A 3,944-nucleotide genomic window follows, 5' to 3' on the forward strand; every position below is an offset into this window, starting at 1 on the left:
TGGTGGTGGGAAACTTGGATTGTTTCCACTCACATTTCATTGACAAAGCAATGCCTAACTGTTTTATCAATCAACTTGGTTAGCATGACTCACTCCCCTAGATAACATTTATCAGATTGAAATCCATTTTTAAAACCTAAGAATTTTCCTTGACCCCATTAAGGAAACAATCCACCCCCACCCACCCACACTGCAGAAAGCCATGTCTGCAGTGGGCTCCAGGTCCGTTCTTTTACACTCCCTTCCACACATATAAAAATCACAGAGGACTGAGTTATGGACCCTGGATAGGCTCTGTGGGATGCATCTTGTATTTCTGCATACATGCTTCACAGAGGCAGAATTAAGTTGCAAGGCCACCTTAAGTTGCAAGGCTCTGAAATCAGGCAGCCTACACTTTATAAATTTTGTGATTAGCCAAGATGAGTTACACAGTCCCTTGCTTCAGTCTTCTCATATGTACAATGGACACACTATCTACCATGTGGTTATTGTAAAATAAAGTATCTACAGGCCTAATGGGTGCTCAGCAAATGGTAGTTGCTATTTGTTCCATATTGCTGCCAAAAAAAAAAAAAAATTGTTTGCTATTATTCACTTTTCTTCTGAAAAATAACCGATATAAACTCTCCTACTAATTAACATGTCTACACACTGAATTAATTTCGTTCTAATAAACATTTTCCTTCATTCTCGTTAAAAATATGTATCATCACTCAGGAAATGCTCTGATTTCCTCATACACGGACAACTTTGGCTACACTGTAACCAGGACAACTGATTGTATTGGGGTAGCAGTTCTATTCTCATCACCTAAGCCTTGGGACCATGAACAAATCTTGACTTTAGGAGCTATTTACACGACACAAAAACATTTTGCTCCAGAAACTGGAAGTTAAGTCAGATCTTTGCATCATCCAGCAGTGTGCTGATTGACCACTCTTAATTGTCACATGTTAAAAAAAAAAACAAAAAACTTGCATCTTCTTGTAAAGAAGATTAGTTGCTAAACTATTATTTTCATTTCTTCTCCATTAGCACTTCTTGGTAAGTGCTGACTACCATTCATTCAATCTTGCCTTCCCTTAGACCCTCATCATTGCTTCCCCATCCCTGCAATTAGTAAGCATGTTTTCAATGGTTTGTTCCAATTTCAATCAGTCCACTATTTTGTGGATGACAAGGCATATCCACGTCCTTTGTGTATGGGTCATCACAGCCCATCATTATGCTGTAACCGTAGTAAAATGGATTCCTTGATCAGATGACACATAAGAAGTGGGCCCAAATTCAAATAATACTTTCTGCACTGGGCCTCTTATAGTTTAGAGGCATTCGCTTCAGTTCCCAGGTATGCAAATATAAACCTAGAGTAAGCATCTGTCCAGCCCCATGATACCCCAGGAATATTCGCTCAGGGCCATGGGTGTAATAAAACCTGTCAGCTGTAGGCCAACTCAGATCTCCCCGTGGTTGATTTTAGCTGCTGATGTTTTTGTTGAAAAACAGAACAATTTTAAACCAGGCTTTGAGCTTTAGAGTGATAGAGAGAGACAGCAAGAAGTATCCTTTTTCTGCGCTCACATAATCCTCTCCTCTTTATTTCTGTCTGAAAATCTTTATTATATAAAGTGGGATATATAAAATAATGATAACAAAAGTAAACCATGTCGGGTGGGCCACAGTGGCTCAGCAGGCAAGAATGCTTGCCTGCCATGCCAGAGGACCCGGGTTCGATTTCCGGTGCCTGCCCATGTAAAAAAATTAAAATTAAAATTAAAAATTAAAAAAAAAAGTAAACCATGTCTGGGAAATTCAAAAGTCATGAAATTCAAGTGAATTCAAAAGAAATAGTGAGTGGGCACCAGCCACAACCGTGTGCCACCTGATAAATGGTCCTGGAGGGAGAGACAACTGAAGATGATGATATTTATTCAACCTAATCTGCTGTTTGATCTCACATTCTCATTTTTCCCAATTGACCAAATCAAGCCATGCCTTTTTTTTTTCTCAATATTTTTATTGATAAAACGCATACAAACACAAACGTTCTTACCATACAAACATTCCATGCATGGTGTACTATCGATGGCTCACAGTATCATCACATAGTGTATATTCATCACCATGATCATTTTTAGAACATTTGCATCACTCCACGAAAAGAAATAAAAAGAAAAAAGAAAAAACTCATACATACCATACCCCTTACCCCTCTCTCTCACTGACCACTAGTATTTCCATCTACTTAATATATCTTAACCTTCGTTCCCACTATTATTTGTCTTTTTTTTAATCTATATTTTTTACTCATCTAGCCATTACCCTACATAAAGGGAGCATCAGACACAAGGTTTTTACAGTCACACAGTCACATTATAAAAGTTATATCTTTATACAATCATCTTCAAGAAACAAAGCTACTGGGACACAGCTCTACAATTTCAGGTACTTCCTTTTAGCCACTCAAATACACCATAAACTGAAAAGGGAAATCTATATAATGCATAAGAATAACCTCCAGCATAACCTCTCAACTCTGTTTGAAATCTCTCAGCCATTGACACTTTATTTTGTCTCATTTCTCAATCCCTTGATACCGAGTCCCAGCTCATCCCAGAAGTTCTGTCCCACATTGCCAGGGAGATTTACACCCCTGGAAGTCATGTCCAATGTGGGGCGTGGGGGAGCAAGCCATGCCTTTTACTCTCAGTATTTGCTCACGGCTGCCAATGCAAGCTGCTGGTCATTAGGAAAGGTTTTTGTGGCTGATCAGAAACTGAGCAGGTGTGGCACAGGGTCCTGTTTGCTTCCAGTTGGTCTCCTGGGAGGAGCTAAGAAAAGTTATCACGGAGCAAAGGTACTGGTACTAACTTAGCTGGGTGGTGCCCAGTACCTGTGCAGCAGATAAAATCTGTGGGCTTGTCGGAGGTAGCAGAAGGGTTCTTGGGTCAGCTGCTCTTTTAAAAACATGAGAAAAACTCCCCTGCTGGGTGTGGCATCGACCAATCCCTTCTAGGTAGGGTGTGGCTCGCAGCCTCTTCAGTAAGCCCGAAGGACTTTATCCCCACTGTTTGGCAGTCCAGCTGTGTCCATGCACACCTGGGCTATGAAACCACACGCCTCTTCAGACTCTGTAAATCAGATGTTGGACTCTCCGTGGGGGCATGAAGTGTCCCGATACCTGGCGTCCCCACTATGCAGACAGCCCTCTAAGGATGAAGAGAGTGAAACATTTCCTGAATCCACTATCACTCTCTAGAGTTCCATCATAAAGAAAAATGTGCCTTTCTTTTTCTCCTTTGGGTTCTGTCAATAGACACAGGCGGGTTCCATCAAGAGAGCCGAGGGTTACTTCCTCACCGGACAGGCTTCTGTAAGCCATTTCACCTCTCAGAGCCTTGAATTCATCACCTCTAACCCAAGGCAACTAATACAGACCCTGCCTCTGCATACAGATATGATGGAGATCAAGTCAAAAGAGAATGAAAACAAAAGAGAGAGAGAATGAGATGTGATGATACTGTGAATCCGTGATTACATACTTTGGATGGTTTCTATGCTATATGAATATATCTCAATAAAATTGCATTTAAAAAGAGAGAGAGAATGAGAAGGAATGGCTTGGTACGTTGTAAAAACCCTACTCAGTGTTAGCATATGACTCATGCTGGAAATAGCTGTCAGCTTCGAGGCCTTTTTAGCCAAATCTGCTAAATGGAGATTTGGAGAAAAGAGCTACTTGGGGGAGTGATTTTTTTTTTAATGAGACAAAGATGGAATTACGGATACCTTTATTTAGGACCTGCCTGTCTGGAGCCAGAAAACTTGAATTTTGCAAATTTATAGTGCCTTCATGTAATTCAGGACCACCCTACTCTCTTCTCTTTCATCCCACTCCATTATGTCTTCTATATATTTGGAGAAAGGACTGGACACACAAA

The sequence above is a fragment of the Tamandua tetradactyla genome, chromosome 25, assembly GCF_023851605.1.
Source record: "Tamandua tetradactyla isolate mTamTet1 chromosome 25, mTamTet1.pri, whole genome shotgun sequence".
Taxonomy (NCBI): Eukaryota; Metazoa; Chordata; class Mammalia; order Pilosa; family Myrmecophagidae; genus Tamandua; species Tamandua tetradactyla.